General features: G+C 36.6%; 1 protein-coding gene across 2 annotated transcripts in view; it reads left to right on the forward strand.

The window, feature by feature from the left end:
* Positions 1-12,327, forward strand: part of LCA5 (LCA5, lebercilin) — an 88,107-nt gene that overhangs the window by 65,406 nt on the left and 10,374 nt on the right. The window lies entirely within an intron of this gene.

Raw genomic sequence — 12,327 nt, forward strand, 5'->3', positions numbered from 1 at the left:
CAGATTTTGTATTTGTTGGTATTAGGTTTTTCACAGTATTTATGATTTTTAAATTTCTATAACTTCTATAGTTATACACCCTTTTATTCCTATTATAGTTAATATGTATCTCTTCTTTTGCTTGGTAAAGCTTGCCCCAAAATGTAACATGTTTGGAAGCTTTGTTATTTGTAAGTTCAGAATTGAACCTAAAAAATGTCCAGGGTTGTTTTACCTTTCTGGTAAATTTTTTTTAGTATTAAAAATTCCTGTCTCTCCATAATAATGCTTTTTGTCTTAAAGTCTATTTAATCTACACTGCTTTTCTTTTATTTATTTTTCTTGCCTGATACATTTTTTCTTTTACTTTTGTCTTTTTATGTTAATGTTTTACCTCTGTGCTTGTACAATATTTTACTAAATTTATTTTTAAAAGGAATCCAACATTAGAGTATCTTGTTCAACCATTATAGTTATTTATTTATGTTTGTTGGAATTACTTATTTAGATGTACCTGAGTTATCTTTAAAAACAAAATTATCATTTGGTTTTTTTCCCTTCCTGCCTTTTACACTTTACCCTGCTTTTCTACTGATTTCAGAGTAACACATTCTACTACTATCTTTCAAAGTTTATATCCTTGAGTTTTTAAGTTATGTGTACTTAAAGAAGTCTAAAGGAATTAATATCTATATTTTTCAAATTCTGTCAGTACAGTAGAATACTTTCTCCAGTCTCTTCTCAGGTCATCATCTTATTTTGAAACTCAGTTTTTTAATCATGCTTATGAGGTTTGCCCTTAGTTTCTTTGTTCACCATTGTTGCTTGTGTATCACCATTGCTCATTATTGCTCCTTTCCTTCAGGGTTTTTTTTTTTTTTTCTTTCTTATCCTTCGTTCATTCTGTCAGTGATGGTTTCTGAATAGTATAAGTTTCCAGTCTTCGCACATAATCTATCTTCACTCTTTTTTTTTTTTTTTTTTTTTTTTTTTTTTTTTATGGAAGTTCCCAGGCTGGGGTCAAATCTTCATTCATGAATGATAGTTTTACTAGGTCTTGGAGGTTGACAGTTACTGTCATTTAGAACTTGAATTTTTTTTTCTTTTACCTCCAGTAGCTTTTAGCATTTTCTCTTTGGGTTTAGTGGTTTCCTGTTTTTGTTTCCAAATATCTAAAGGTACATTGTACACTATTTTTTTTTCTTTTTTTCTTTTTATGGCCACACTCACAGCATAGGAAGTTTCCCAGGCTAGGGCTCTAATCAGAGCTGCATACACCACAGCCACAGCAACGCAGGATCCAAGCCACATCTGCAACTTACACCATAGCTCACAGAAATGCCAGATCTTTAACCCACTGAGAAAGGCCAGAAATTGAACCTGCAACCTCCTGGTTCCTAGTCGGATTCATTTCCACTGTGCCATGAGGAGAACTCCATTAAATTAACTTTTTGTATGGGAATAATTTTTTGTTTGTTTTTAGGGCCGCACCTGTGGCATATGGAGGTTCCCAGGCTAGAGGTCAAATTGGTGCCGTGGCCACTGGCCTAAGCCACAGCCACAGCAACGCCAGATCCCAGCTGCATCCTCAACCTAGGCTGCAGCTTTTGGCAGTGCTGGAAACTTAACCCACTGAATGAGGCCAGGGATTGAACCTGTGTCCTCATGGATACTATTTGGGTTTTAACCTGCTGAGCCACAATAGGAATTCTGTGTATGGGGATAAGTTTAAGGTTACTGAGAGTTCCAAATATATATGTAATACTAACAACATTCTCATACTCTTTGCACAGTTCATGTTTTGTTAACATTTTATCCCATTTGTCTTATGTACACGTTTTCTATCATGTATGAACATAGACACATTTTTTTTCTTAACTATTTGAGGGAAAGTTCATCATGTCTTTTCCTTCTAATACATTATGGTTATATTTCCAAGAATAGGGACATGCCCTTGTGTAACTATAGTACAGTTATGATATAAATTTACATTTATAAAACAATTTTCTCTAATCTCTCCATAATACGGTTTTTTTAGTTGACATATTACTATCTTTTATAGCACTTTACTCCTTTAGTACAAGATCCAATCTAGAATCAAGTATTATGTTGATTCTCCAGGTGTCTTTACCCTTCATTAGTCTGGAACATTTCGTCATACTTTTGTTGTCTTTTTTATGACACTCACATTTTTAAAAGTATGATACCCCGACCCTTTTTGTTTAACAGAATATTTTAAATTTGCATTTCTGTAATGTTTTATTGTTATTAGACTGAGGTATTCAGTTTCTTGGCCAGAATATTGAATAGGTGATGTAGTTTCCTTCTTAAGATACCACGTCTGCAGTATGTGATGTTCATTGCTGGTTAATTATGATTGCCTTGCCAATGTATTGCTTGGTTTGTCTATCATGAAACAAGGTTTTTCTTCTTCAGTGAAATCAGTAAGCACTCTGGTGTGCCACTTGGAATGTGAATATCTTATTGCCTATCAGAATTTAGCATCTATTGAGGATTCTTTCCTGATCCAGTTTTTATCATTATGATTTTTCCAGCTCCTCCTCTCTTCTTATATCTTCAGTTATAGAAAATTCTTAGTCTTATTGTTTATTTGTTTCATTTTTTTTAGCATTGCTTCCTCCCCATTTTGTCGTTATCCTTTAAATTCCTTTTACGCCATATAAAAGCAGTTTATACAGAATATGGATAAACAGTAGACATAAAAATTGACTCCAGTAATAATCCAAGAAATATAAATTAAAATAGTTGGATCCTTTTGTTGCTAGTCTAATAGATTAAAAAATTTCAACATCCAGTTATTGCAAGTGTGTAATAAAATAAAGGCTACTAGACTTTTGAAGAGAATAAATTGTTACAAATCTTTCCAGAGGACATTTTGGTTATGCTTTTCAAAACCGTTAAAATTATACAAATGTTTATCAACCCAGAAACTTTATTTCTTGACATTTACCCTGAGGAAATAATAAAAATATAAGCCCAACTTTATATATAATAGTGTTCACTATAGGAAGAATTGGAAGCACCTGAATGTTGAGCAGCAGAATATAGTTAAATAAATTATGATCTGTAAAATAGAATATTATTTCATTGAAAGTTTTTGTGGTATTTATTGACATAGAAAGGCATTTATGATATTTGCAGAGAAAAATATATAAAAGTATCAAATTATATACACCAAAATATTGGCAGTGATTATCACAGGATCATGAGACTGTTGCTTTTTAAAATTTTCTATTCTGGGAGTTCCCGTCATGCCTCAGTGGTTAACAAATCTGACTAGGAACCATGAGGTTGTGGGTTCGATCCCTGGCCTTGCTCAGTGGGTTAAGGATCCGGCATTTCCATGATCTTTGGTGTAGGTTGCAGACATTGCTCGGATCCTGCATTGCTGTGGCTCTGGTGTAGGCCGGTGGCTATAGCTCCTACTGAACCCCTAGCCTGGGAATCTCCATATGCCATGGGAGTGGCCCAAGAAATCATAAAAAGACAAAACAATAAAATAAAATTTTCTGTTCTTTGTTATGTATAATATTTAAGATAAATGCTACGTTTGTCATCAAAATTTTAAATTATAAGATGGTAATTTTTTTTGCTTTTTAGTGCTGCACCTGCAGCACGTGAAAGTTCCCAGCCTAGGGGTCGAATCAGAGCTACAGCTGCTGGCCTGTACCACAGCCATAGCAACGCAGGATCTGAGCCCTGTCTGTGATGTGCACCACAGTTCATAGCAATGCCAGTTTCCTGACCCACTGAATGAGGCCAGTGATAGAACCCACATCCTCATTGATACTAGTTGGATTTGTTTCTGCTGCCCTACAACAGGAACTCCTTAAGATGATGATTTTTAATTACCATTTCATCCAGATGTTAGAAATGGTATCTTGACAACTTATTTTAAAGGAAAAAAAATTTATTGTTTTCTTTCTTTTTCAGCTGCCTTGCAGTATATGGAGTTCCTGGGTCAGGGACTGGATCAGAACCACAGTTGCAACCTATACCACAGCTTCAGTAACACCCGATCCTTAACCCATGGTGCCAGGCCAGGGTTGAACCTGCATCATGGTGCTACAGAGACATCACTGATCCTGTTGCACCACAGCGGGAACTCCAGAAAAAAATTTTAATTGGCTGTTTGACATGTAACGTTTTGTAAATTTAAGATGTATATTGTATTACAATGATATACTTAAATGTTTATCAATATTATATAATTATAGTACAGTATTGTTGTCTGTATTCATTATATGGTATATTAAACCTCTGTGGCTTCTTTAGTACTCATTACAAGTTTTTACCCTTAAGCACCATCAGTCTTATCTCCCTGGCCCTCTTCCCCTGGAAACACCATTTTACACCGTTTTTTTTTTTTTGACTTTGGTTTGGTTTTGTTTTAAAACTAACTTTATTGAAGTGTAGTTGAGTTAAAATCCTGTGTTAATTTCTGCTATACAGCAAAGTGATTCAGTTATACATTATATATACACACACACATTTATTTTCATATACTTTTCTATTGTGATTTATCACAGGGTATTGAATATATCCTGTTCACTGTGCTATACAGTGGGACCTTGTTTATCTTTTTTTTAAAGTTTTATTGAAGTATAAATAAATATTTATCACAGTCTTATACATTAATGTGCAAGGCTGTGATAATTTCTGCTGTACAACAAAGTGACCTGGTCATACATATACACATACCCATTTTCTCTCAGATTTTTTTCCCATATAGATTATTACAGAATAACAGGTAGAGTTCCCTGTGCTATACAGCAGGTCCCCATTGGCCAAATATTTCAGAGTGCATATGCTATTCCCAAAACCCCAGTCTATCCCCCCTGTCCCATGTCCCCTTTGGCAGCCATGAATTTTTCAAAGTCTGTGAGTCTGTTTCTGTTCTGCAGATAAGTTCATTTGCATCCTTTTTAAAAGATTTCACATATAGGTGATATCATAGGATGTTTGTCTTTCATTGTCTGGGTAACTTCACTTAGGGTCATAGTTTCTAGGTCATCCATGTTGCTGCATATAGCATTATTTCATTCTTTTTTATGGCTGAGTAATATTCCATTGTATACCACATCTTCTTTGTCCTTTCCCCTGTTGGTGGACATTTAGGTTGCTTCCATGTCTTGGTTACTGTAACTGGTGCTGCAGTGTATATTAGGGTGCATGTATCTTTTTGAATTATGGTGTTCTACAGATTGATGCCCAGGAGTGGAATTACTGGATCATATATGGTAGTTTTATTTTTAGGTTTTTGAGGGCATATTGATCTCTTATCTGATAATTGGTTTGCAAAAATCTTCTCTCAGGAGGCTGACTTTTCAACTTGTGAATTGTTCCTTTTGCTCTTCAGAAGCTTTTGAATTTTATGTATTGCCATTTGTTGATTTTTGCTTTTGTTGTTTGTGCTTTTGATGACCTGTCCAAAAAATCATTGTGGAGATAAATATCGGTGAGCTGCTTCTCTGTATTTTCTTCTAGGAGGTTTATGGTATCAGGTCTTATATTTTAAGTCTTTGATACATTTCAATTCAATTTTTGTTAAAGGCGTGAGATAAGGGTCCAGTGTCATTGTTCTGCATGTCTTTTCCACTTTTCCCAGCACTATTCTTGAAAATACTATCCTTTCCCATTACATGTTCTGGCTCTCTTGTCAAGTTATTAGTCGACTGATAACGCTGGGATTTAATTTTGGGCTCTCTATTCTGTTCCTTTAGTCTAGGTATCTTTTTTTCTTTCTTTCTTTCTTTTTTTTTTTTTTTTTTGTCTTTTTTGCCATTTCTTGGGCCGCTCCCACAGCATATGGAGGCTCCCAGGCTAGGGGTCGAATCAGAGCCATAGCCGCCAGCCTACGCCAGAGCCACAGCAGCGCAGGTTTCGAGCTGCATCTGCAACCTACACCACAACTCAAGGAAACGCCAGATCCTTAACCCACTGAGCAAGGCCAGGAATCAAACCTGCAACCTCCTGGTTCCTAGTCAGATTCGTTAACCACTGAGCCACGATGGGAACTCCTCTAGGTATCTATTTTTGTGCCAGTGCCATATTGTTTTATTATTTTGGCTTTGTAGTTAAGTTTGAAATCAGGAAATGTGCTACCTCTCTCCAACTTTGTTCTTTTTTCTCAGGATTGCTCTATTTGTGTTCTTTTGTGGTTGTACACAATTTTGGGATTGTTTCTTCTGTTTCTGTGAAGAATGGTTTTGGTATTTTAATGGAGGTTGCATTGAATTTGTAGATGGCTTTGGGTAGTACAGCTGTTTTAATAATATTTATTTTTCTGATCCATGAGTAGGTATGTCTTTCCATGAGCCTGGCTAAAGCCTCAAATTTATCAATTTTCTTTAAATAAATAAAAAAAACCAGCTCTTAGTTTCATTGATCTTTTCTGTTGTTTTTTAAAATATCTTTTATTCTGTGATTTTTATTATTTCCTTCCTTATGGCTTTGGGCTTTGTTCTTTTTCTAATACTTTTAGTTAGTAGGTTAGGTTGTTTGAGATTTTTCTTATTTGTTGAGGAGGGCCTGTATTGCTATGAACTTCCCTGTTAGAATTGCTTTTGCAGCATCTCATAGATTATGCATAGTTGTGTTTTCATTTTCATTTATCTTTAGGTATTTTCTGATTTCCTCATTGATCCATTGTTTATTTTATGAGTACTTTGCTTAATATCCACATGTTTGTTCTTTCCCTGCTTTTCTTTATGTAGTTGATTTCTAGTTTCATACTGTGGGGTTGAAAAAATTTCTGTCCTCTTAAATGTGTTGAGGCATGTTTTGTGACTTTGTAGATCTGTCCTGGAGAACTTTCCATGTGCACTTATATGAATGTGTATTTTGCTTTTCTGCATGTCGTCTCATGTAGGTATCAATTAAGTCCAACAGGTCTGTTATATCATTTAAGGCCCCTGTTGCCTTATTGATTTTCTGTCTTGAATATCTGTCCATTGATGTCAGCGGGGGTGTTAATGTCTCCTACTATTATTATATTATTGTTGATTTCTCCCTTTATATCTGTTAGTATTTGCTTTATATATTTAGGTGCTCCTATGGATGTGTATATGTTAACAAGTCTTCTTGTATTCTTCTTTTTATCATTTTATGTAGTCTTCTTTATCTTTCATTTTAGTCTCTATTTTAAAGTCTATTTTGTCTTTAGCACTAAAGTAAGTCTCTCTCTCTTTCTCTTTTTTTTTTCTTGGTCTTTTTAGGGCTACACCCTTGGCATATGGAGGTTCCCAGGCTAGGGGTCTAATTGGAGCTGTAGCTGCTGGCTGTGTCACAGCCATAGCAGTGTGGGATTTGAGCCACGTCTGTGACCTACACCATAGCTCACGGCAACGCCGGATCCTTAACCCACTAAGCAAGGTCAGGGATCAAACCTGCATCCTCGTGGATACTAGTCAGGTTCGTTAACCATTGAGCCATGATGGGAACTCCCTGAAGTGAATCTCTTGGAGGCAGTATATTCAAGGGTCCTATTTGTTTTAATCTAGTCAGCAACCTTATGTCTTTTGATCAGAGCATTTAGTCAATTGACATTGAAAGTAATTATTAATAGGTAGTACTTATTGCCAATTAATTACTCGTTTAATCATTGTTTTTGTTGTTCTTTCCTGTTCACATTCTTTCTTTTTTTTTTTTTCTACCCTTATGTATGATGGTTTTCCTTAGTATACTTTTGTTTCTTTGTTTTTGGTTTTGTGTATTGGTTATAGGTTTTAGATTTGAACCATGGGGTCATATATGTTGACCCATAATTATATCTTCTAGTTTTAAAGTGGTAATCATTTGAAGTTCAAACAGATTATAAAAGATCTATATTTTAAACCTCCATAACCCCATTTTATGTTTCTAATATCATATTTTACATCTTCATGCTTATCCCTTAACTTTATTTTAGTCATAGTTGCTTTTGTACTTTTTTAATCTTTTAATCTATGTACTGGTTTATTTATGTGATCATTCATCTTTACTGATATATTTGCCTTTTCTATTCAGATTTTCCCTTTCCTATAGATTCTTACTTCTTTTAAATTTAAAGAAGACCCTTCAACATTTCCTTTAGGGTAGGTTTAGTAAAACTAAATTCTTTTAGTTTTTGTGTGTCTGAGAAGTTAAATTAGCTCTCCTTCTATTCTAAATGATAACCTTGTTGGACAGAGGATCCTGGCTTGCAAGTTTCTTCCCTTTCAGCATTTAAAATATATGATGCCACTCCCATCTGGATTATAAAGTTTCTGCAGAGAAATAGGCTGATAACATTATGGGGATTCCTTTATGTATAACTGTTGTTCTCTTGCTGCCTTTAGAATTTTCTCTTTAACTTCTCCCATTTTAATTATATGTCTTGGTGTTGATATCTTTCAGTTCATTTTATTCGGGACCTTCTGTGCTTCCTGTGTCTGGATGTCGATTTCCTCCTTCGTTTGGAAAGTTTCATCTATAATTTGTTCAAATATATTTTTGGATCCTTTTCTCTCTCTCACTCTCCTTTTGGAACCCCTATAATGTGAATATTGGAATGCTGAAAGTTATTGGAGAGATCTCTTAGATTGCATTCTTTTTTTTTTTTTTTTTTTTTTGGTCTTTTGTCCTTTATGGCTGCACCCTTGGCATATGGAGGTTCCTAGGCTAGGGGTCTAATTGGAGCTGTTGCTGCCAGCCTATGCCAGAGCCACAGCAACACCAGATCTGAGCCACATCTGCGACCTACACCACAACTCACGGCAATGCCGGATCCTTAACCCACTGAGGGAGGCCAGGGATAGAACCCACAACCTCATGGTTCCTAGTTGGATTTGTTTCTGCTGTGCCACGATGGGAATTCCACATTCATCTTTTAAAGTTTGTTTTTCTTTTTGCTGTTCTGATTTGGTGATTTCCATTATTATATATTCCAGGTCAGTTTTGTGGTTTTCTGGATCACTTAGTCTGCTATTCATTCATTCTAGTGTGTTTTTTATTTCACCTGTTGAATTCTTCATTTCTGATGGGGTCTTTTTTTATATTTTCTAGTTCTTTGTTAAGATTTTCAGTGTTTAGATCAATTCTTTTACCTAACTCAGTTAACCTTTTTATTACCACATTTTGAATTACTTTGTTATTTATTTTGGTTTCATTATTTTTTCAGGGTTTTTCTCCTGCTCTTTCAATTGAGAGTGGTTCCTTTGCCTCTTCATTTATACTTTATTTTTTTCTGTTTCTATGAACTTTGGTGAAACAGTTAACCTATAATGGTCATAAAAGAGTGTTCTTATTTGGGAGCATCCCTGTGCAGACAGCATTTGCACAGTGCCTTTGGTAGGAGGGCTGGATTTGATGTAGATGCCAGCCACATCTTTCCTGAAGTTATTCTGGCAGCTTTCACCTTGGTAGTGGTTGCAGCTGGAGGTGGTGTGGCTAGAGCTCACTCTTGGTGTAAAACAGAACTTCCTTTCTGCTCTGTGGCTGTCACCTCCCTGTCAGGGGTGGGATCTGTTTTCAAGTTGCTGAAGCAGAAGCCCTGAGTGTCAAGATTAAAATACCTCTGTTCCCTTTAAGTGTGTGTATTTCTCTCTCCCAGAACCGGGGCCTTTGCCCCAGAATAGGGGAGTGCTGAAGCAAATGTGGCCTGTTCACATATAGAGATTCAGTGTACTTCTTGTGTAGGTGTCTGTGGCTCTTTTCAAGTGCAACCCATGGTCAAGTCTTTTCCCTGGTCATGGCTGTCTCAGATCCAGTGCTGCACTGTGATGTGGACTGAACAGGGCCAGAGCATTTGCTTGGCTTTGGCTGGGGCTCACAGTGAGATGGTCATGGGAAACCCAGAAGCCACTAAAGCAGACCTCTCCCAGCCCTACTTCAGGGGCAAGACCCCTTTTTTTCCCTCAGAGTTGGTTACTTTTCCCAGCTTCCACCATGTTCCATGGGGGGGTGCGGCCTGTGTGGTTTCTCTGTGTTTGGGGGTCAGGGTGTTGAGGTGTGGTGGAATGGCTGTTATCAGATATCTGACCTGCTTTGGTGTCACTTAAATAAGTGCTGATAATATCTACTTCAGTCTACCCAGCCTCTGCCCTGGGACTGGGTTGTCTCTCTTCCCCAAAGTTTGAATCTTTACCCTGGTCCTGGCTATCTTAGAACCACTGCTGAATGATTGCATGGGGTGAGCAGGGCTGGAGTGTTCATTCAGCTTGAGCTGGGGCCCTGAGTGATGCAATTGTGGGAGACTCAGCAGCTGCTAGAGTGGACCTCTTTCCACCCTGCCAGTGATCCTCATGATTGGAGTCTGGGCTTCTCTAGCCTTTTTGTCTGCACCAGGGTCCTCCAAGCAGCCAAGGAGGCTTATCTCCTCCACATAGGTCCCCAGGACTGGGACACCCAGTCTGTGGCTTGACCTACTCACTCTCCAGGCATGTGTTCACCTGTGCAATTTCTCATTTCCTCCGAGTTCCCTCCTAGCAGCACAAATCCCTGCCCAATCCCCTTTCTTCCATTCCTATCTGATTACCTATGTGTCTTCCTCATAGCCTAGGTTGTACAATCCTGTTTCCAGTTTTCAGTGAGAATTGTTCTACCTGTAGATGTTTTTTTCTTTTGTTTTGTTTTGTCTTTTGTCTTTTCTAGGGCTGCTTCCTGCGGCATATGGAGGTTCCCAGGCTAGGGTTCTAATCAGAGCTGTAGCCTCTGGCCTACACCAGAGCCACAGCAAAGCGGGATTCGAGCCGCGTGTGCGACCTACACCACAGCTCACAGCAACGCCGGATCCTTAACCCACTGAGCAAAACCAGAGGTTGAACCCGCAATCTCATGGTTCCTAGTCGGATTCGTTAACTACTGTGCCATGACGGGAACTCCTGTAGATGTATTTTTGATGTGTATGTGGGGGGAGGTGAGCTCCATGTTCTCTTACTTTGACATATTGATCTCCTCTCTTCCATGTTGAGAAATTTTTGATTACTGATTGAATCTCTTTACTCATTTTTAATCTGTTTAGGTTTCCTGTTTCTTCTTGATTCAGGCTTGGTAGGTTGTGTGTTTCTATAAATGTATCCATTTCTTCTAGGTTATATAATTTTTTGGCATATAATTGTTCATTGTAATGGCTTATAATTCCTTGTGTTTCTGTAGTATCAGCTGTAAGCTCTCCTCTTTCATTTCTAATTTTATTTAAGTCTTCTCTCTTTTTTCCTTAGTCTAAGTAAAGGTTTGTCACCTTTGTTTATCTGTTCAAAGAACCAGCTTAATTTCATTGATTCTTTCTGTGTTTTTTTTTTTTTCCTGGTTTCTTTTTCATTTATTTCCACTTTGATCTTTATTATTTCCTTCCTTCTGCTAACTTTGGGCTTAATTTATTTTTTTTCTTTCAAATTTCTTGAGGTGTTTATTTGAGATCTTTCTTATTTCTTAATATATGCATTAGTGCTCTAAACTTTGTTTTTATTGCACCCCCTCAATATTTTGTGTGTTGTGTTTCCATTTTTATTTGTTGCAAGATAATGTTTTAATTTCCCTTTTGATTTCTTTTTTAACCTAATGTTGTTTAGAAGTGTGTTGTTTAATTTCCACATGTTTATAAATCTTTTCACTTCCCTCTTGTTGATTTCTATTTTTTATACCACTGTAGTCAGAAAAGATAAATTGGTATGATTTACTCTTCTTAAATTTACTAAGATTTGTTTTGTCATCAGCATAATCCATCTTGGAGAATGCTCCAAGTGTACTTGACAAGAATGTGTATCCTGCTGCTCTTGGGTGCAGTGTTTGCTCTATTTCTATTAAGTGCATTTGTTCTAAAATGTGGTTCCAAAATTTCCCTGTTGATTTTCTATCTGGACAGTCTTTCTATTGCTGATAGTGTGGAACTGGAGTCCCCTGCTATTATATTGTTGATTTCTCCCTTGAGATCTATTAATATTTGCTTAATATGTTTTAGTGCTTTGGTATTGGGAAGTGTATGTATTATGATTGTTGTATATCTTTGTATTATGATTGTTACATATCTTCATTTTTTTAGTTATTTTTATTTTTTCCTTTACAGTTGGTTTACAGTGTTGTCAGATTTCTACTGTACAGCAAAGTGACCTAGTCACACATATATATACACGGTCTTTTTTCTCACATTATCCTTCATTATGCTCCATCACAAGTGACTAGATACAGTTCCCAGTGCTATGCAGTGGGATCTCATTGCACATCCATTCCAGTGCAATAGTTTGCATCTGTTATATCTTATTGATTTATTGTCCGTTTGTCATTATCTAATGAGCCTCTTTGCCTTTTGTTACTCTTTTTGGCTTGAAGTCTATTTCATTTCATATAAGTATGGTTATACCCACCTTC

This window comes from Sus scrofa, chromosome 1 (genome assembly GCF_000003025.6).
Source record: "Sus scrofa isolate TJ Tabasco breed Duroc chromosome 1, Sscrofa11.1, whole genome shotgun sequence".
In the NCBI taxonomy this organism is placed as follows: Eukaryota; Metazoa; Chordata; class Mammalia; order Artiodactyla; family Suidae; genus Sus; species Sus scrofa.